The sequence below is a fragment of the Triticum aestivum genome, chromosome 2B (assembly GCF_018294505.1).
Source record: "Triticum aestivum cultivar Chinese Spring chromosome 2B, IWGSC CS RefSeq v2.1, whole genome shotgun sequence".
In the NCBI taxonomy this organism is placed as follows: domain Eukaryota; kingdom Viridiplantae; phylum Streptophyta; class Magnoliopsida; order Poales; family Poaceae; genus Triticum; species Triticum aestivum.
The window spans coordinates 25,178,022-25,200,127 of NC_057798.1; positions in this window are offsets into that span (position 1 = coordinate 25,178,022).

Consider the following 22,106-nt stretch of genomic DNA (forward strand, 5'->3'; position numbering starts at 1 on the left):
CATGAAGAATCCTACAAAATCCCCATTCACTCTGCTCACATGCCTTGGCTGCTAGATACTTCCCCAATGGCTCAATGCTAGAAGCCACTCCAGTAGCAGGTATCTCTTACACATGGAGCAACATACTAAAAGGGATGCAACTGCTGAAAAAAGGGATTATATGGCGAGTGGTCAATGGTGAGAACATCAAAATTTGGAGTGATCCTTGGATCCCTAGAGGAAGCACAAGGAGAATTATCATGCCCAGGGAAAGGAATCTCACTACTAAGGTATCTGAACTCATTAATCCCATCACCAACCAGTGGGATGCAGATCTGATTCAACAGATATTCTGGCCGGAAGATGCCCAAGTCATCCTCCAAATACCCCTATAAGAACAAACATGTGATGTCCTTGGATGGCATTATGATAAAAAAGGAGTATTTTCTGTTAAATCGGCATATAGGGTGGCTGTAGATAGTGCAACGAGAAACTCATCCTCTGGACTAACTTCAAGCTCTAATGCAGAGAGGGAAAACTCAAGTTTCGAATGGAAGAAGCTGTGGGCACTTCCTCTACCAAACAAAGTGCTACACTTTTTGTGGAGAGTTGCAACATACAGCCTTCCGCTACGAACCAAACTACAACGAAAAGGTATCCCTACTAACACCAGATGCCCAATATGCTTGAGACTTGATGAGGATGGGGGTCATATTTTCTTAAAATGCAAAAAAGTGAAAGAACTCTGGAGAGTATCATTACTTGAACACATCAGACTTAAGCTTCTCCTCTGTCCAGATTCAAAAACTTTTTGCGAGGAAATATTTAAACTCAAGGAGAAGGAATGCTTAAAATTTTGTTTCTTATTGTGGTTCTGGTGGCATGAAAGAAATAAAGCAAACATTAGTGATACAATGAGAACCATCTCCGAAGTATCATCATCTATTGAGTATCACCTACTTGACTGTATTTTGTTCAGGTCACAAAGGAATGAGCCTAAGAGGAAGATGGAGCAAAAATGGAAGCTGCCTCCTAATGGAACCTTGAAGATAAATACAAATGGGGCCTTCTTTGAAGCACAGCATACATGAGGATGGGGCTTTGCAATTCAAAATGACCATGGCGTTCTATTAGCAGCTGGTGCAGGTAATTTGGAGAATGTCTCAAATCCCCTGCATGCTGAAGCTTCAGCACTACAACAAGCAATTAATATAGCTGTTCAGATGGGGTTCCATCAGGTGATGTTCGAGACAGATTCAATGGTACTAAAACATGCCATCACTACTACAGAGTATGATCTCTCAGAGTTAGGCTCTTTGTTCCAGTAGTAGAGACTGTAACCAAGTGGCGCACACTTTAGCTGCGCATGGTGCGTGTATGGGGAATGGTTGCCCAGAAACCTGGCTGGGCCAATTCCCGGAGTCTGTAACAGAAGTTTTAGCTGGCGATATGCCCAGCGTGTTAAGTTAATTAATGGAATGATGTGTGTTCCTTTAAAAAGAGAGCTGCAAAAGCAAGTAGAGACGTGATTTGTTGGAAAAAAGGGATCGGTTTCGAGGATTTGCACAGCGTATTGGACATGAAAGTTGATGGCTATACTGCTAGGTTGATCTGCATTAAAGAAAGAACAAGAAAAGAGAGTCACATGTGTTAGGTCATGGAGTTGAGTTAATTGGAATATTTTGCTACGTACACAGGACTAAAAGGACTTCTTTTGGGTTCTTTGCTTGGTAAACTGGTCAAAGATGGTGGTGTGGCAGCCATGTCGTTCAGCGGACAGTCAAATGGAAACCGAGGCTAGCGACGTGCGTATAAGGCTCGGAGAAGTCTAGAGTGTGTCGCGGCAAGGATCATGCATACACAGGGCATCAAGCAATGCACGGAGATGTGCAGAGGAATACATGACGCAGGGTGGAGCATGGTTGCAGTCAGATTAGTTCGGCTGGTTTGGACTGGACAATCTGATGCATCGACATGGATGTTGGTCAAAGCAGAAGACGGCGGTGATTTCAGTGATGACGACATAGGAGCGTGATGCTGATTGTGGCCAACTTCTGGGGCATGAAAACACGTGGTGCAGGCCTGAGGGTTTGTGCGGCTTTGACAAGACTATGGCGCAAGGTTGATTCAAGGCGGTGTACACATGAAAGAGCTTTAAGTCGACAGGGTGCAGGGTAGCATGGCCAGCTACATAGAGTCATGTTAAAGATGGAGCAGGAGTCTGATGGACGACTTCACTCTGTGCTGATGGAGGGGCTACGGCATAAATGCATGGAGAGTCGAAGTCTATTTCATCGGGATAGCGAGAGACACGTGGATCGGACTGGGGCCCAGTGGTCTGATGGAGACGTGATACTCAGCATCGGTTGGTGATGATCGGTGGTTCTCTGCAGTAGGGGTTTGAGTGGTGTGGGTCCGCGGCCCTAGAGAATTGACCAGGACAGCAGAGGCTCGGCGCGGTGATAGTGACGAGGCGTGCGGTAAGCACGAGACACAGCGACAGGCCAAGGCACTGATGGTCAGACATGTGGTCAGACAAATTGCGCAGGGGTTGCTGAAGCAGTGTTGACGAGTACTGGATTCAAGTTGGTGACTGGGTCTATTGGTGCTGGAAGATGGACAAGAGTTGACCATGGAGAATCTAGGAAAGTGGTGGAAAGTCTGGAATTATCAAAAGCTGAGAGTACATGGTTGTATATTCTGTGGTGTTCAGTGCACATGGCAAAGTGCGGATGACAAGTACATAAGGAGGTGGAGTGCTATAGCTATGGAACATGCCAAACACTATCCGGGGAAAAAGGATGAGACAATTGTGAATTTGACTCAGGGTGACATAGGGCAACGGTGAAATTCTTTCAAGTTTCAGACATGCGGTCAAGAAAGAGCGGTGATGTTGAATTCAAGCAACTCTTATGTATGGCGTCAAATATGTGAGTTGTTCATTTTCACGCAGGTCAATGATCGGTGTGTGATGGCGTTGAACGGATTCTCCGGAATATTGGGAGCACAAAATAGAGTAATGAGGAACTTAATTTTAGTCGAGTGTTGACGGTGAAGAAGAAGAGAAGGGAGTACAGTTGCAGGTGGAGTCACATGGAGTCTGGGAGTAGCAGCGGTGCTCATGACGTATCTCAAGTCCAATGTACATGGAGGTTCGACGCATGGATGAATTCAAGGTGGTGAAGAATATTCGCCAAGGTAGAGTTTGTTAGAGTTGTGTCGAATATTATTGTACAAGGTAGGTTACAGTTGGACTTAATTTTGGACTGTGTGTAGACAGGGTATGAGTTGTGTCCTAATAGGACACTTGTATTAGGCCTCTCATATATAGCGAGGGTAGACACACGATGTAACCTATGCCAACATAATAGCACAGGCACGCGGGAGAGTCGACGGCATGTGTCGGCGCCCGGGCGGCTGGCGTGCAGTATTTTAGCGGTGTCATGGGAAGGAGCGCCCGTAGTCAGGCCTTGGGGATGTAGCCATATCGCTGAACCTCGTTAACAAATCTCGATGTTGTGCGCCTCGGATTTATTCTAAGAGTTTCCCTTCTCATGTAGTATGGCTCATCTAATAAGTTGAGATAGTATAAAAGGAAATGAGTGCACATATTCTTTTGATTCAATTAGGAAGTACATTCTTCCGAGAACATTGTTGCCACTACCTGTAATTCAACACGTTCTCAACTTTCCACTTCATTTTCTTTCCTTGCCCGGCTAGTAAATTAATCTATCTATCTGGTGTATGTGACTTTTTCAATGTGTTGTCCATCTGGACTTTTTTGGAAGCAGGCCTTACCTAATTAAGGCATCCCCTTGTTAGAGTCCAGACCAAAATGGAGCTCTCCCGTGCGTTTGGATTTTCAGCCGTCGGATTAGCCTTCCAAACTGATCGGGGCCGTCAGATTTTCATCCAGAGCGATCCTGGCCGTCGGATCTTCGTCTGCATCGATCTTGCCCGTCGGATCGAACAAAACACTGTTGTGTGGTGCCACCGCCTATAAATCTCATGCCCCACCGAGGGTGTTCTCATCTTTTCGCATCACAGGAGAGGGGGTCGATAGGGCGCCGACAGCGTCGTCCTCTCCTCATCTCCTCACTCCCCCCGCTCCTCATTCCCCTAACCCTAGCCCATTCTCCACGTCGCCGCCGCCACCTCCCGTCCCCTGGTGCCGCCACCATGCCCACTCGCCGTCGCTCCTTCCCCTCCTCCCCGCCCTCTCGCTGCTCAGCAAGAGGAGCACGGCTTGCCGCTGGCCCTCACGCACCGCCTCCCTCCTCCTCTCCTCCTCTGCGTCGGGGCCGTCTAGGGTTCGCACTCTCTCTCTCCCTCAGATCTCTCTCCCGCCGCCGCCACGCTCCCTCTCTCCGGCCCGAGCCTCCAACTCTACTATGTCCTGACCAGGATGATTTCATCAGAGAGTGGAGCGGGAAGCTGGAGAGCAAGCCTCTCCTTTCAGTGTTGTTGTCACTGTCGCTGTCGAGGGTTCTCGCGCGCGTGGCGGGGGTTCATTCTAATTCGGCCCTGCTTTGCTCTGGCGACCGGGTTTAATTCAGCGGCGGCGGCGGCATCAGGTGGCGCTGAAGTAGGAGGTAGATTGTGGTGGCGTTCAGGGACTCGCTCAAGGTGCTCGAGGTTGACATCCAGCATGCGAACACCCTATGAGTCCTCTCCCTCCCTCCCTCCCTCCCTCAGTCCACCGCCCAAAATTAAAGAATCCCCTTTCCTCAATTTCGTCCAGGTTTGGAGCGTGTGGTGTTCACCATGTCGTGAATTCATCTCTGGCGGTCTGCCACAGGTCGTCCGAGTGCTCGAGGGACTATGACAGGGCGTGCCTGCAGATGCGCATGTCCTACAGCCCCGCTGTCGGTGTCAAAACCGGTGGATCTCGGGTAGGGGGTCCCGAACTGTGCGTCTAGGCGGATGGTAACAGGAGACGAGGGACACGATGTTTTTACCCAGGTTCGGGCCCTCTTGATGGAGGTAAAACCCTACGTCCTGCTTGATTAATATTGATGATGTGGGTTACAAGAGTAGATCTACCATGAGATCAAGGAGGCTAAACCCTAGGAGCTAGCCTATGGTATGATTGTTGTCCGTCCTATGGACTAAAGCCATCTGGTTTATATAGACACCGGAGAGGGCTAGGGTTACACAGAGTCGGTTACAATGGTAGGAGATCTACATATCCGTATCGCCAAGCTTGCCTTCCACGCCAAGGAAAGTCCCATCCGGACATGGGACGAAGTCTTCAATCTTGTATCTTCATAGTCTTGGAGTCTGGTCGATGATGATAGTTCGGCTATCCGGACACCCCCTAGTCCGGGACTCCCTCAGTAGCCCCCGAACTAGGCTTCAATGACGACGAGTCCGGCGCGTATGTTGTCTTCGGCGTTTGCAAGGAGGGTTCTCCTTCACGTCCATATGTTCGTCAGATAGTGTCCGGTTGCTTCATAAATGTTGCGCTCCTTGGCTTCCACGCCAAATAATGGCCTTCTTCCACGTGTTGCACGAATGCGAAAAGCCAGGGTATTCTTATAGTTTACCCCTTAGCTGCGCAAATAAATCGCCTATAAGAGAGGCGGGGATCCAGATCCAAACCGCACCACCCTCCTTCCGCAAGTTCTCATCGAGGCGCATCTGACAAAAAATCCATTCCAGCATGGATAGCCGACGCGGCCCCTCTTCTCACGCTCCCAGTCCCCAACCAGGAGATTGGAGGAGATGCTCAATCTCGCATCACGAGCTAGTGGTGCTCCAGGCAGAGGGATATCTTCCCGCAGCCTTCATGGTTCCGGTTCAAGCCGGACTAGCTACCTACAAAGGTGGGAAGCAGGCGGAGAGCGCTCCTAATCCCTCCAAAGGAGAGCGGGTATGCTTCGTCCCCTACTTAATAAGGGACTCGGATTTCCTATACATCCGTTTCTCCGGGGGCTCCTGGAATTCTACGGACTCCAGCTTCATCACCTTACGCCTGCCTCCATTCTGCATATCGCGGGTTTCGTAGCTCTGTATGAGCTGTTCTTAGGCATCGAGCCCCATTTTGTGCTGTGGAAGAAGCTGTTTTGCCTCGTACCCCGCTCTCACGGGGGGTCGATATATCAAGTGGGTGGAGCCGAAATATGGCGCATCGCCGGGACCGGATACTTGTCCGGGACCCCGAAGAAGGCGTCCGAAGACTGGCCTTCGGAGTGGTTTTATATGGAGGACGCCCCGCTGCCGGATCCAGTCCGGATCGGCCTTCCGGAGTTCAGCAACGCTTCTCTAAAGAAACGCCTAAGTTGGCGCCCACGGAGCCCTCAACGAGAAGATGATAGGAGCGTCCATTACTTGATGGGCCGGATACGGCTGCTAGCCTATTCCGGTTTAACCATGATCGGAGTCATGGCCACATGCATTATGCGTGGGGTGCAGCCGCTCCAATACAGGGGCTACCCCATGTGGGATTTCAATGGAGACAACGACGCCACCCACCTCGGCCGCAAGGGGCCAGGCTCGGACGATGATCTGGCGAAGATCCTCTCCGGCTTGTACAAGGGGGAGAAGGAGGACTTCCTCCGCATGAATCCTTTGAACGGATTCTCCATGAACAACCCTCGGAGCTGGGTAAGCGGTCGTTTGTATATATGATCCGTGCCTTTAAAGGCAAGTGTCTTATCTTAGGATTTTGACGCAGGAGCTACGTCGGGATGTGGAGGGCATAAAAAGCCCAGCCTCACAACCCGAGGATCCGGAAAGATCCCTTGATCCAGCCTCCGAAGAGGATCCAGATTTAGCGGTGGAACTGATCGATGGGGTGTTCCACCAGCTCAGCATGGATAATGCTTTATTCGCCATTACGGCCGACTACCCTGGTTTGTGCCCGGCTTCCCCGGTGAGTACGACCGAAATCCTGACACCTTTACTTTTTAATGCTTGCTTCTGACCACCGTGCACCAATGGTGCTTTACAGGAGGCGCCTTTACGACAGGGAGCCGAGCCCGCGGCGACCGACCAAACGAGGTCAGCGCGGCCTAGCAGGCGGAGGAAGAGTGTGGCGCGAATCGAAACGTCGCCGCAAAGGTATGGTGCACCTTTGTCTTTTAAGGGAGAGACTCCCGGGAGGCATATTAATGCTCATGATTCTTCCAGGAGAAAGAGCGCTCGCCGGACTGAGTCCGGAGAGGGTGCCAACCATGCCTCCGCCAGCCAGGCTCCAACGCCTGGTCCAGAAGGGGAGGCGAGCGCAAGGCGCGAGCCGGACGCTCCTCCAACGAAAGATGCCGACAGGCTGTCCGCCACCAGGTCTGAGGTGGATAGCACCATGAATCACCGGCGCCGTCGGACAGTTCTTCGTGATGCGTGTTTCTCCCCAGAGGCATTGAATGCCTTTAATGCGGGGGACGCGCACCTCCGTGCTGCTCAAGATGGTTTAACCAGAGCCACGGAGCAATATATAAAGGACATACGGGTAAGAAGTTTTAATAGCTATATATGCCAGTAGCCCCCGAGACTTAAAATAGTTAAACTAACTGATTTAAGGATCATTTGTTGTGTAGGATCTTACAGAGAAGAATACCCACCTGTCCCAGGAGCTTCAAGAGTGCAAGGCCCAACTTGAGGCCGCACTAGCCGCTGCCGGGGGAGCCACAAAGACCCCCTCTGGTAATTCAGATTTTGAAAAGAGAAATTAGTTTATGAAGTGCGGCGTGCGTGTATAATCTGACAATAACATTGCAGAGGGTGTCGGACTAGATCCGGACAAGCAACAGCTGCTGCGCCAATTGAAGGCCGGCGAGAGGGTGCTTATGAAGGTGCAGCAGGAGAGGAACAAGCTCCAAGATGCCCACGCCCAGCTCGGAGAAGAGCTAAAAGGGGTGCAGGCCCAGCTGTCTGGCTCCTTGAAGGAGAATCAGCGGCTTCGTCGCGGCATCTATAGTAAGTGCTTAAGCAAACTCTTTTGAAAAGAAGAGTTCGGCGAGGAGGTCGGTTGACATGAATATGTCTGTAGGTGTGCTCACAGGTCTCCCTACGGAGGAAATGCCCGGTTCAACGGGTGATCAACTTCCCGAGCTGGTGCAACTGCTTGAACGTGTTTGGCAGGCGACGAGTGGCGTCGTTCAGGCCTTATGGCCTGCCTTCTCCCTTCCTGAGGGCCTTGGAGGGCTTGCTGAGAAGCTTCAGGGAGTACGGCAACGTCTCCGTTTGTGGAAGATATCGGCCTGCCGTCAAGGTGCCAGGGAGGCCTGGGCCATGGTGAAGACACGGTACCCGAAGGCTGACCCAAACCACATGGCCGAGGTCGGACCTGTGGGGCCGGATGGGAAGGAGATCCCTATGAGCCTGATGTACGGCCAAGTAGACTTGGCCATGAAATATTCCCAGCAGGACTGTAAATTAGACAGACTGTTAGATGGGATTGAGGAAGAATACAATCAGTCAGTTTGACGATGTAACTTTTAAAATGACATGTAAATTGCCTTCTAGCCGGATTATAGATCATTTGTCTCTGCGGACCTTTACGCTTCGACCTCGGGACCCAACAGTCCGGAGTGTGTCCGAATACCCTCACGGTTATAAAAAAAGAACCGGGGCATGCATGGAGACAAGGCGTAGGGGTCATAAATGCTTTATCCGACAAGTGCCCAACTAGTTATGTTATGTTACATGGGTAGTAAGAAACATCTTCCAGGGAGAATAGTTCCGTTAGGGGTTCCTTTCCCTGGGCGGCATGCCCTAAAGTGCATGACCGGACTGCGAAAAAAGCAGGAAAAAACATCTGGGGGCAGACAAGTAAGTAAGTAATGAATCATCTTTCAGGCCACCGACTGAATATTCCCTTAAGAACGCTAGCTTTCGGCTTCACCCAGTCTGAGGTACACATCCGGCTGACCCGGCAGTAACAATCGCAGAGGTGCTCCCTTTACCTCCTAGCTGAACAATCGGGAACGTAGGGGTAAGCACAGGAGCCAGGCAACCCAGCTTGGCCAAAACTTTAGTCATATCGATGCATACAATGGTGATCAAAAGGTACATGCGGAAGTGTGACACATGTTCTGGGCATGAAACCCATATAAGCAAGCTTCTGGTGAAGAAGCCCCCAGGTATGACGAGTGCGAGTAGCACATCGAGTAAGTGCGAACAAAACGCAGGTTAGCCCTCAAGGGGGGTTGTAATGAAAAAGGGAGGAGAAAGGAGGGAAAACTCAGACAGCAAAAAAGTATGAAAAGGTGGATGGAGGAAGGAGACGAACCCTGAGTCCGGCGCTAGGCGTAAAATCTTCGGAGACGGGCCGCGTTCCATGGGTTTGGCTCGAGTCGGTTGTCAGATGCTTTGCATAGATGGTATGCACCGCCGGTAAGGACTGGGTTGATGATGAAGGGACCTTCCCATTTGGGCGTAAGTTTGTCCTTTTTCTTGTCTAGCAGGCGTAGAACTAGCTCGCCAACATTGTAAGTTTTGGCCCGTACTTCTCTGCTTTGATATCTTCGAGCCTGCTGCTGATAGAATGCGGAACGGGATTTTGCCACGTCGCGCTCCTCCTCCAAGGCGTCCAAACTGTCCTGCCGATCTAACTCGGCTTCTCTTTCCTCGCACATGCGCACACGAGGTGAGTCATGAATTATGTCACAGGGCAAAACTGCCTCAGCGTTGTATACCATAAAGAATGGTGTGAATCCGGCTGTGCGGTTTGGCGTGGTCCGCAGCCCCCAGAGTACGGAGTCGAGCTCCTCTACCCAGTGCGTGTTAGATTCCGTTAGGGACCTCACTAATCTGGGTTTAATGCCGCTCATGATTAGACCATTTGCTCGTTCCACTTGACCATTGGTTTGATGGTGGTAGACTGAAGCGTAGTCGAGCTTGATGCCCATGTTTTTGCACCATAGTTTAACCTCGTCGGCTGTGAAATTCGTGCCGTTATCAGTTATGATGCTGTGGGGGACGCCGAAACGGTGTACTACCCCGGATATAAAGTCTATCACCGGTCCGGATTCTGCCGTTTTAACCGGCTTGGCCTCTATCCATTTGGTGAATTTGTCCACCATGACCAATAAGTATTTGTGCTTGTGGGTTCCCCCTTTAAGGGGTCCGACCATGTCAAGCCCCCAGACCGCGAACGGCCAGGTGATGGGTATAGTTTTGAGGGTGGTGGGTGGCATGTGGCTCTGATTAGCAAAGAGCTGGCAACCGACACATCATTGAACTAAGTCCTGAGCATCCGCCCGGGCGGTCGGCTAGTAAAATCCTGTGCGGAAGGCCTTGCCCACAAGGGCTCGGGCTGCAGCGTGGTGCCCGCCGAGTCCGGCATGAATTTCAGCTAGAAGATTTCGCCCTTCCTCCTCGGAGATACACCTTTGAAGGACTCCGGTTGTGCTTTTCTTATAAAGTTCTCGCTCATGGACCTTGTAGGCTTTAGATCGCGAACTATGCAGCGGGCCTCATTTTGGTCTTCGGGAAGTTCCTGCCTGAGTAAGTAGGCCAGGAATGGTTCCGTCCACGGGGCAATTACTGCCATTATTTCGTGGGCCGAAGGTGTTATTTCATTCGCTGAGCCACCGACTATGTCAGAATCGTCTGAGTTAGGTGATGCAGCTGGTTCCGGATTGTTATGTCCGGACTCCTCTTCCCATGATACGGATGGCTTGAAAAGCCGTTCCAGGAAGATGTTCGGAGGGACGGCGTCGCGTTTTGCGCCGATGCGTGCCAACACATCTGCTGCCTGGTTGTTATCCCGGGCCACATGGTGGAATTCGAGTCCTCGAACCGAGCTGACATTTTTAGCACAGCGTTACGGTAGGCTGCCATTTTCGGATCCTTGGCATCAAAGTCTCCATTCATTTGGGATATTGCGAGGTTTGAATCCCCGCGCACCTCTAGGCGTTGGATACCCATGGAGATTGCCATCCGGAGGCCATGTAGCAAGGCCTCGTATTCGGCTGCGTTGTTGGAGTCCATGTACATTATTTGGAGTACGTATTGGACTGTGTCTCCGGTTGGGGACGTCAAGACGACGCCAGCCCCCAAGCCCGCCAACATTTTGGAGCCGTTGAAATGCATGATCCAGTTGGAGTATGCGCCGTACTCTTTAGGGAGTTCGGCTTCGGTCCATTCGGCGATGAAGTCAGCCAAGACTTGCGATTTTATAGCCCGCCGTGGTTTGTAGGTTATGTCAAATGGTAAGAGCTCAATGGCCCATTTTGCAATCCTGCCCGTTGTGTCGCGGTTGTTTATAATATCGTTGAGAGGTACTTCGGAGGCCACTGTTATGGAACACTCTTGAAAGTAGTGTCATAGCTTCCGGGATGCCATGAACACCGCATACGCTATCTTTTGATAATGTGGGTACCGGGACTTGCATGGAGTCAAGACAGTGGATACGTAGTACACTGGTTTTTGAAGAGGGAATTTGTGCCCTTTTGTTTCTCGTTCGACGACGAGTACCGCGCTGACAACTTGATGTGTTGCTGCGATATATAATAGCATTGGTTCGCCCAGGTTGGGCGCGGCCAGGACCGGATTAGTTGCCAATACGGCTTTAATTTCTTCGATTCCGGCCGTGGCAGCATCCGTCCATTCGAAATGTTCGGTGCGCCGGAGGAGGCGATAGAGAGGCAGTGCCTTTTCTCCTAAACGGGAGATGAAGCGGCTTAGAGCCGCCACGCATCCGATTAATTTTTGTATTTGCTTGAGGTCTTTTGGGACATCCAGTTGTGACAGAGCTCGGATCTTGGCTGGGTTTGCTTCAATTCCTCTACCGGATACAATGAAGCCCAAGAGCTTTCCGGCTGGTACGCCGAAAACACATTTTTCCGGGTTGAGCTTAATGTCATATGCTCGGAGGTTGTCAAATGTCACCCTCAAGTTGTCTACCAAAGTTTCGACGTGTTTGGTCTTGACGACCACATCGTCTACATATGCCTCGACTGTTTTGCCTATCTAGGTAGCCAGCCATGTCTGAATCATGCGCTGATATGTTGCGCCGGCGTTTTTGAGTCTGAAAGGCATTGTGTTGAAGCAGAATGGTCCATATGGAGTAATAAATGCTGTTGCAGCCTGGTCTTTTTCCGCCATCTTGATTTGATGATATCCGGAGTATGCGTCGAGGAAGCACAATGAATCGTGCCCTGCGGTAGCGTCAATGATTTGGTCGATGCGGGGGAGAGGGGAGGGGTCCTTTGGGCAAGCCTTGTTAAGGTCTTTGAAGTCGACACAAAGGCGCCAGGATTTGTCCTTTTTGGGTACCATAACCAGATTTGCTAGCCAGTCCGGATGTTTGATGTCTCTGATGAATCCGGCTTCTAAGAGTTTGGCTAGCTCCTCTCCCATTGCCTGTCTTTTTGGTTCGGAAAATCGCCGAAGAGCCTGTTTAACGGGCTTGAATCCTTTTAGGATATTTAGGCTGTGCTCTGCCAGTCTACGTGGGATTCCTGGCATGTCTGAGGGGTGCCAGGCGAAAATATCCCAATTTTCCCGAAGGAATTCTCGTAGGGCAGCTTCGACATCGGGATTTAATTGTGCCCCAATGGAGGCCGTCTTTGTGGGGTCTGTTGGATGGACTTGGAATTTGACTATTTCGTCTGCTGGTTTAAAAGAGGTGGACTTGGACCTCTTGTCGAGTATCACGTCGTCCCTATCCACCATGGAGTGCCGCGCAGTTAGTTCCTCTGCCGCTAGGGCTTCGGATAGTGCCTCTAGGGCTAATGCGGCTGTCATATTCTCGGCGCGGAGTGCAATATTTGGATCGCTGACCAGAGTGATGATTCCATTAGGGTCGGGCATTTTAAGCTTCATGTACCCGTAATGGGGTATAGCTTGGAAGATTGTGAATGCCTCTCGCCCTAACAAGGCATGATATCCGCTGTAGAATGGGGCCACTTGAAACGTGACCTCTTCGGACCTGTAATTGTCCGGCGAGCCGAACACTATGTCGAGTGTGATTTTTCCTGTGCAGCGTACTTCTCGACTAGGGATCATCCCTCTGAAGGTTGTGCTACTTCGCGCAATGCGGCTCAAGTCAATATCCATTTTTTGAAGGGTTTCCTTATAGATGAGGTTTAATCCGCTGCCGCCATCCATGAGTACCTTGGTGAGGCGAAAGCCGTCCACTATCGGACTGAGCACCAATGCGGCTGGCGCTCTAGCCGTCCGGAATTTAGGTTCGTCATTGGCATTGAAGGTGATAGCCATGTCACTCCATGGATTTGCTGTTGCTACTTGGTAGACTTCGGCGAGGCTGCGGATTGTTCATTTTCGCATGTTATTTGATGCGAAAGTCTCGAAGACTGTTAATACCGTACCGGTATTGTTGGGCTGTTTGCCCGGGGCTAAAAAGCCTTCGCCACTTTTGGCCACCTGCCGTAATATCCAACATGCTCGAAGGCTGTGTGTTGGAGTGGCGCCCTCCGTACGGTGGATTTTGCAGGGTCCGTTGAGCCATCCCTCCAGTATGGTTCCATGCCCTTTAGGGGTTTTTTGCTTTTTGGGTTTTAAACCAGGTGTTTGGGTATGGCGCATCCTTTTATTTTGGACTAGGGTTGTAGTCAAGGCCGGACTGTCCCAAAACCTAGTTTCGGTGTTCCTGGCGCTCTCCACCGCACAGTATTTTTGTATGATGGTCGCTAGATCGATGAAGCGTATAACGTCGCGACGACTTATGGCGTTCATGATTTCCTTGTCCGCGCAATTGTTGCAGAAAATTGAAATCGCGCTTTCTTCGCAGCAGTCCTTTATCCTGTTCATAACCAGGAGGAATCTGGCCCAGTAATGATGTACTGTTTCATCGGGCTCTTGCCGTATTCGAGATAGATCGCTTATGTTTGGGTGGGTGGGTGGAATCAAGTTCGGAACCCCGCCCGATCTGAGGGTCAAAGGCCATGAAGTTTCTAGATTTGGAAGCTTGATTTGCTGGGTGCTTTCCAACGAATCTAGTTCGATGCCTGACTCTAAGTTCAGTATTTGACTAGCGTCCGTCCCTCCACAGGAATCCAGCGTGAAGAGGTCGGGAATCCGGACATAGTTAGTTTTTAGCGTGGAAGAAGAGTTGCCGCATTGTTCCTCTACCACAACAACGTGGTGGGTAGCCTGGGGAGAGTTGATTTCTCTCAGATCGGTTTTAAGCCTAATCTGATTATAGTCTGTAGCGACTCCCAGGGTGGCAATGAGATCGAAGAGCTCGTTCACAGAAGAGAGCTCAATCGGATCTAACTGCTCGGCGAATTCCGAGCTGAAACGAAGATCGCTTTTGATGACCTGAGAGGTCATCGTCGGAGCGGTGGCCGAACAAGCGGTCATAAGAAAACCACCTAGCCGGATAGTTTGGCCGGTGGCCAAAGCTCCCTTGACGACGGCGCCGTCTTTAAAGACGGGAAGAGGCATCCTTCCTGATCGCGACGGCACAGAGGAACTCTCAATGAAAGCACCAATGTCGGTGTCAAAACCGGCGGATCTCGGGTAGGGGGTCCCGAACTGTGCGTCTAGGCGGATGGTAACAGGAGACGAGGGACACGATGTTTTTACCTAGGTTCGGGCCCTCTTGATGGAGGTAAAACCCTACGTTCTGCTTGATTAATATTGATGATGTGGGTTACAAGAGTAGATCTACCACGAGATCAAGGAGGCTAAACCCTAGGAGCTAGCCTATGGTATGATTGTTGTCCGTCCTATAGACTAAAGCCATCCAGTTTATATAGACACTGGAGAGGGCTAGGGTTACACAGAGTCGGTTACAATGGTAGGAGATATACATATCCGTATCGCCAAGCTTGCCTTCCACGCCAAGGAAAGTCCCATCCGGACATGGGACGAAGTCTTCAATCTTGTATCTTCATAGTGTTGGAGTCCGTCCGATGATGATAGTTCGGCTATCCGGACACCCCCTAGTCCGGGACTCCCTCACCCGCCATGCGCATCTTCCTCTTCCTCATGAAGTGGACCAACTGCAGCCTCGCCGGCACGGTCGGCCTCCTCAGGATACTCTTGTCCATCTGTCAGTCTGTGTGGCCATGTCTGTGGTTTCGTTCCATAATTTGTGTCATACTAATTGCAGAGATATTGAGCCTCTGCTTCCGTTGTTTCTGCAGGTTTATGTGGACGGCACCACCACAATGTCCACCCATGAAAGGAAGGCCAGCATCAGGGAGATAAACGCTCTGTACATAACTGAAAACAATAGCAGATGTTCTCACTATGGTAAAAGCTTTGTTCCTCAATTCGTGTGCAGGTATGGACCGGTGATGTTTTTGACGCCCATTGGGCCATTACCTCATGGATGTGTATTTTGTGTGTGCCAGTTTGCCAGTTAGTGAGTGGTGGATAATATCCATATCCATATTTCATCAGTGTAGCATGTGATCAGCAATAGACAACTCTTGTGCGCTTATAAAATGATGATTCTATTGATTTTTTGGGATTTTGCAATTCCTATGGAATTAAGAGCCCATGTATTGGCCTATCCCTATTTATTATTTTTGGTGCACTTCCATTTCATAATTAAAGCAGTACACAATTATGTATGAATGTTTCAACAGAACTAGAATTAGTAAACAGCTGTCTGCAAAAGATATTAGCTGCTTCATTTTTGGCCTACCTTTTGGGCAATGCCATCTCCACAGATCTGAGCCCAATTTTTTGAATATACATTCCATCCTTATTTTGGGACTGTTGTTCGCTGTGACTTTTTGGCAGTGTCGCTTCCATAGGTCTGAACGCAAAATTTTAATACATGTAAGATATACATCCTTTTTTTTGTTCTTTGAACTGTTGTTCGTGCCATAGGTTACTTTTAAGTTCGCTTTGCCCACCCACAGTTTTGGTTTATGGTGGACCTTGGAGTTGAGAAGCTACAATTTTATTTACGCTCAAGATTTTATAAATGGCATCTGCAGAACATCTGAAAGAATTTTGAAGTGTGTATTTTGTTTCAGTTTCATTCGCTCTTTCTTTATCTTCAGTTCTTCAGTCTATCTTAGAGGTAGAAGATTGTCGTCTAAGTCTGTCAATATTGCTCAATATCCCAACTTAATTCAACCATTGTTTGTATCTCTTTCCTGAACGCCATGAAGCAATTTATTTTCCGGAGCTACTTTATTTATTCCATTACTTCTCTTCTGGATTTGGCCAGAGTCCTTTGCTTCAAGCTCTTGCCCCTGATGGAAAAAAGTTCATGCCTTTCATTTGCTTCATTTATATGTTACCTTGTGATTTTTGGTTTGACTCTTCTTGACCATTCACATTTGATGTTTAGATAATTATAATCTCTACTCCTGTAACCTTTCCAGTCCTTGTATAGTCATTATTTCCCCCTCTTTTTTTGTACGTATATTCATAATGTTCGTGCTTAGTTTCAGAAGTGAACACTAAGTTCTTCGTTCACTAGATTTTATTTAATGTTTCATGAACATGGTCCGGTTTTCACCTTAGGTTCAGTTTCATGCACTATTTTTAGATCTATGTCGCTCTATGGGATGCATTTTTTTTCCAGTTCTCCTTTTTGTCCTTGTGCAATTTTTATATCTGGGATCATAACACTCACTCTTTTTTGGGTGTAATCTGTGGTCATCCAGAGAATACCAAAGGATGACCGGTGGGACTACGGTTTGGTGAGCAGAGCTTTACTAGGACTGAGTATGACGAACAAGCATGGATGCAAGAAATTTCCCCTGAAAATAGGACTTGAGGTTGGTACAGATGTCCTACTTATACTCAAGGCAAACGTTAGCGATTATCTGTACATGATAGTTTGCCTCCATGACCATCGAGCGGTTCATAGGTCCTCATTGAGGTTATCTTCAGTTCATTAGTTTTCATCTCTGCTATGTTAGATCTTTTGTGAGGGTCCAATTTGCTGACCGCCTTAGAAGAAACACACTTCCAACTATTTCTAAAGCTATTAGATCAAAAGATTAAGTAACTTCTGTTGTTATGATGATAAAGAAGCTCTTGGGATATTAAAGTATGCCAAGAAACTATTGGCTCCTTTTATCATATAGCTTGTCTCTCCTATTTTCACAACTGATCTAGCTTGCCTGATTGTTCCTCCATAATGTAGAGAAGTTTTTAATATGCCATTGTCAAAATATCTTATGTCCTTCCTGTTTTGTAGTGGTAAAGAAACAGGGGCAATTCCCCAATATTATGTGCTTATTTCTGCAGTACTTCATATGCAATAGTTCTACTGTTCAATGATTCTGGGCATTGCTGTGAGAGAAAGCATGTATCAAATTTTCTATTTCCCTGGTTTTCAATTCGTTTCATGCTTCCATCTCTTTAGCTCAGTACCATTACTATCTTGAAGATGAGTTTTTCTTATCCAATGGAAGATGGATTTAATATAGAAATGTGCATTTAACCATTTATCGTGTTTCTTCCTTGAAATGTTATGCATAATACTTTTCTCTTGTCGTAAGACTTTTTTTTACTTCTTGCTAATTGGTTTGGTGTTTTGTAGTCATGCGTCATCTTTTGGTGTTTTGTTTGTTTGGTGATGTGGGTGAGTTGATTTCTACCTGATTTGTTCCTTGCCATCCTGATCTGTGTAGCGTTAAGCATTTGAATGGAGCACATATAGGCATGCCCCGGTTCATTTTAGGTGAGTGTGGATCTTACATTGTTCTGTTTTTACTAGATGTTTAGTCGACTGTTGTGATGGCATATCTGATTGTTTATATTGTTTGACATGTATTCCGTGCACAGAGTCACTTGGTTGTTTGATGCGTTCGTGCTCGTCGGCGGGACGGTGCAAGGCGCAACTCCGACGCGGTTCCTCGCCGGTTGGACGGCATTCAGGTGCAACCCCGGCGCACACTGAGTACTGCCTTGGCTATAACCTCCCTCGGTGAGCTCCATCTTCCCAGATTTGACCGAGCGAATTTGGGTTCTGCCTCTCCAGGATTAGAACTGTAGTTATTTCCTGTCATGTAATACTGTTTTCCATCATATTTGTTTATTTTTAATCTTGAATAGGGGAACTATAAGAATGCAAATCAATAAGAGTTGTTCATATTTTGCTAGCAAGTGCATGCTATTATTATTACGGTGGAGTACCGATTGCTGAAATATGTCTTCGACGTCTATTTTAATTTTTTGTTTCAAGGTAGGAGGCTGATATGAACTGCCAATGTTTTAACAGAAATTCAGTTCATATGAAAGAAAAGAAAGTCATACAGTACCTGGCATTGACATTGGGAGCATGGGCTACTGCTCGCACCTCTACCTACAGGTTACAGGTTCCTTCCTTTCTCTATATGGTGGCCTGCGAAGGAAGATTTTTGTTACTCATTCAGGTGTTGTCAAATGCTCCAGAATTTTATTAACTCATACGAGTGTTGTCAAATGCTCTAGATATTATATAGTCCGTTCTACAGGGTGTTGTTTGTGTGATTTAGTTGGAGAAAATAATCTCTACCTACAGCTACATTAACTGGTACCACCATTGTTGGGCATTGATTTCCAATAGAAATTCTCTCCTCGAATGTTTGTAAAAACAAGGGTGCAGTGAGGCTCAACTAAAGGAATGCCTGGAAAGTTTCATACTCTGTGAACCATGTATGTCCTGTGTTTATCCAACATTTGGTCCTATATTTTCAACTTTTGTGTCTACTTGAGAAAAGGAGGAAAAACTACGGTTCAAACCCTTTTATAAAATGCATGTCACTTTATTTTCTAAGATATAAAAATTACTTGAATTATCTGTAGCATACTTCTCTGTCATCCAATATAGGTCTCCCATGCGATCTAAATAAATATCAAGGATATAATTAGGCACACATGTCACTTTCTTTCTTAACATGTATGAAGAGATAAGAAAACCTGTATTAGCAAAATCGTTTAATATTGTTAGTCGAGCAGTACACATGTATGAACAAAAAAGGGACATGTATGAACAGAATCGTTCAATAGTTTTAGTCGAGCAGTATATAGAAAAACCGGCCCAAATGCATATGGAGTATTCAAGCTCAACAAGCCAATTGGATGGTAGAATATGCTATCAGGCTTAAAGTTTATATTGATTGAAGAGAAAATAGAGAAAAGTAAGGGCTGAAGCTAAATAGAAATATAGGATACTGCCATGCATGTGTTTAACTAAACAACAAGCATTCATTTGTGCACTTCCTCATCTAAAATAATCATATCATTTCTATTATCCTTTAGCTCACATTCTCACTAGTGCACTGTGCCAGTCAGTGGTCCTGCTATCTGAACTTCATTGCTCTTATTTTGGTTCATTTCTTTGCAACATTTTATTCCTATTGTAGCCTTCAATCAGTTTTAGCCCTGAATCATTCTGTATCTTTAGCCTTTAATCAGTTTGCATTTTCCCCTTATTTTGATACATTGCTCTACGACAGTTTATTCTGATTGTGTCACAGGTACTTTAATTGTAAGTGCATGCTTACAGAGTTCTATCATGCACAATCATGTATGCACACTGGTCTATCCAGAAGATTAGGTCACGGCCCTCTCTGCCTGGGCCGCCAGCTCCCCAGAGGGCCGCATCCGGCCTGCCGCAAGTACACCTAAGCTGCCGCCTCCCCGGGGGTCGCAATTGGAAGTGGATGACCAAGGAGAAGGTGCACGGTGGGGGCCAGGCGCTTAAGTGGGAGGCGGAGCTCGCCTCCCCCAACGACGACGGCTTCGATCTCAAGTGAAAGTGGGAGGCCAAGTCCAAGCCCGTCGCTGCCGGCAAGGCTAAAACCAAGTGGGGCACCGAGGAAGCCAGCAAGGATGAGAAGAGGCCGGCGAGGAAGTGCGTCTAGAGCAAGGAGATCCCCGCTGGCTGAGACGTCCAGATCGAAGTACTTAGCAGAAAAGATGAGATTTTTGTGGGGGTTTGGGCTTGATTTGAATGAAATGTAGGGTTTTCAGTACTCCAGTAGCATACTCCGGTACTTCTTTTAACTATATCTGATTATAGATATTTTATATAGTACTCCCTCCGTTCCTAAATATTTGTCTTTCTAGAGATTTCAACAAGTGACTACATACGAGGCAAAATGAGTGAATCTACACTCTGAAATAAGTCTACATACATCCGCATGTTGTGTCCATTTGAAATGGCTAGAAAGACAAATACTTCGGAACGGAGGGAGTATCATATACTATTAAGAAACAATTTTGCTTTTTGCTTGACATTGATGTGGTGGTGTTTTGTCATATTTTTATACCATGTCTTCAGGATTTTCAGTTCTTTTGCCGTACATAACATGTCATAGCCCTTCAGGTTTTTGGGTTGTTCTTCTGCCATTCCATCTATGTGTGTGTATGTTCTTGAAAACCATTAGGATTTGCTTTTGGTATATCATGTGACATTTTCTATGACATGTTCAAAGTGATGTAATTAATTAACCAAACTATTACTCCTATTAGTGCTTAGTTCCTCCTATACTTTCTTTGAGAAATTCTAATGATGGAATCAATGGTCTATATTTCCTTCAATCTGTGGAATATATATGATGTAACCAGTAGTGGACTGGGTGGGTGTTGCTATCGTGCTTTGCTATTCAGGTAACAGCCTGAATCAAATATGAATCGTGTTCTACCAAGTTGGATATAATGTCACTGCATTGTAAATAAGGTTATTATATGCTGCAATTCTTCATTGCTTTTGGTATGATGTCAATCTATCAAATTTGAAGCGTGACCTACTGTGTTGGATGGTTGCTGGGTTGGATATGACCGCACCCGGCAGGGGTGCGGGGTGCGGCAAGCCGCACTTTCTATCTAGTCAAGATGAGTATACAATACAATGGGACATCTAGAAATGCCTTCTTTTCCGTTTCTTGGTCGGATTGCATTCCCATCTACGTATGTCAGACAAAAACATCATTTAAATATTGAACATTGTTTATCCAAACGTTGTCAAATTAATTTCAAGACAACTGAAGTCTCGTATTCAGGTGGGGCGCTCCCCCCCCCCCCCCAGTGATTCTCAAAAAAAACACCAAAGTTACCACACCTCACTTCGGCTAAGGGCATCTTCAAGGGCGGCCGCAAATCGCCGGCATCCGGCTGGACCCTTTCTCCTATACTAATATATAATACAAATATAAAATATATGTTTCATAAAAAGTATAAAATATACCCTTGTCTGCTCTGCTTTTATTACATGATGTTTTTGTCACAATTATTTTTCAAAATCTCTACTGCAAAGTACTCCCTCCGTCCTTTGAAGAGTCAAAAGAATTAATGTTTGACCATATTTATACGATAATACACCAACATTTATGCCATCAAATTAGTAGCATTAGATTAATGATAAAATATATTTTTATCATATACCTATTTGGTTTCACAAACATTGAAATATTTTTGTACAAACTCGGTCAAACTTTAAGATAGTTTGACTCTCCAACAAAGTTGAAAGCACACTTTTTGAAGGACGGCCGGAGTATAGTGGACTTTTTCTTCTATATATATAGCCTATAATATAATAAAAAACAAAATAGACAACGCATCAATAATTTTTTGATAAGAATGCGTCAATAAATATAGAATATACATAATACACCATACATCTACTTGTAATTATCCCTTCTTGGTCTAGTGTTGATGAGTTCCGAGATCTGTGCACCCTAATAGTTGTATCCCAAATGCTTAGTAGTGTAGCTGCACTAATTAGCCTTCCTGAGCGCACAAAGTACTTGATAAAAAACTCACTTAGCACGGGTGCATTCTGGCAAACCTTCCATAAAGGGTAATTAGCATCATGTGTCATCATTACACTAAAAAAGGAAAGTATCAGGTCCTCATCCTTCGAATGCTTCCTACTTTGCACAAATCAGTCAAGAAAGAAAAAGTACGTGCATTTGTTTGGGTTATATAAAATGTAAAAAGCCATAACTTTTTGTTTGAGTATCGGAATTTAGATTCGATTTCATCGGTGGGTTTCTTGCAACGAGTTTTTTAAAACTAGATCCCATACGGGTATGTTCGACGAACTTTTTTTAGAGCAATTTTGAGTGCTGAATCGACAACTTTAGTGCTATAAGAAAGCAACTTCTTCTTAGTTTGCCTACTATGATTACCTATCAACGAGAAGTACTTAGAAGTTGCCTCCCATGACTATCATGTTCACTAAATTCACATATAAGGTTTCTACCACACCATCGAGTATGCTAAAACTATGTTTCAGAGTATACACAACATGAGCT